The sequence below is a fragment of the Mobula birostris genome, chromosome 6 (assembly GCF_030028105.1).
Source record: "Mobula birostris isolate sMobBir1 chromosome 6, sMobBir1.hap1, whole genome shotgun sequence".
Lineage (NCBI taxonomy): Eukaryota > Metazoa > Chordata > Chondrichthyes > Myliobatiformes > Myliobatidae > Mobula > Mobula birostris.
This window is the reverse complement of record NC_092375.1, coordinates 35,769,687-35,770,226: the sequence shown is the minus strand read 5'-3', so window position 1 is coordinate 35,770,226 and position 540 is coordinate 35,769,687.

Here is a 540-nt window from a genome sequence, read left to right as displayed (position 1 = left end):
TGTGTTAACTGCTACACACCCGCGGGATGAAAGGTGAAATATATAAGGAGAGGATGAGGGGAAGCTTCTTCACTCAGGAGGTGGTGATAACGTGAAACGAGCTGCTGGCAGAAGTGGTGGATGCAGGTTTGATTTCAACCCTTCAGAGAAGCTTGGTTAAGTACACGGATGGGAGGGGTACAAGGGCTATGCTCTGGGTGCAGGTCAGTGGGACTAGGCTGTAATAGTTTGGCTTGAAGGAGATGGGCCCTAAGGGCCTGTTTCTATGCTGTGGTGCTCTATAACTCTATGATGCAATAGCAAGTACCGGCTGGAAACTTCAGAGTCCCAAGATCAGAGAATATAGGGAGTGATCTGCCATCAGATAGGTTTCTTTTAGTTACACAGGTATTAGTCTCAGTAAATCTTTGGGCTTTCTCAGAACCTTTAAATGCAGAGTTGCTTCTTATGGTACTGTTGTAGCATCATCAGCTTCTGTTATCAGAGTGTAGTGTGCTCCCTTTAGATATCTTTTCTTGTATCTAATGTGTATATTAGGGG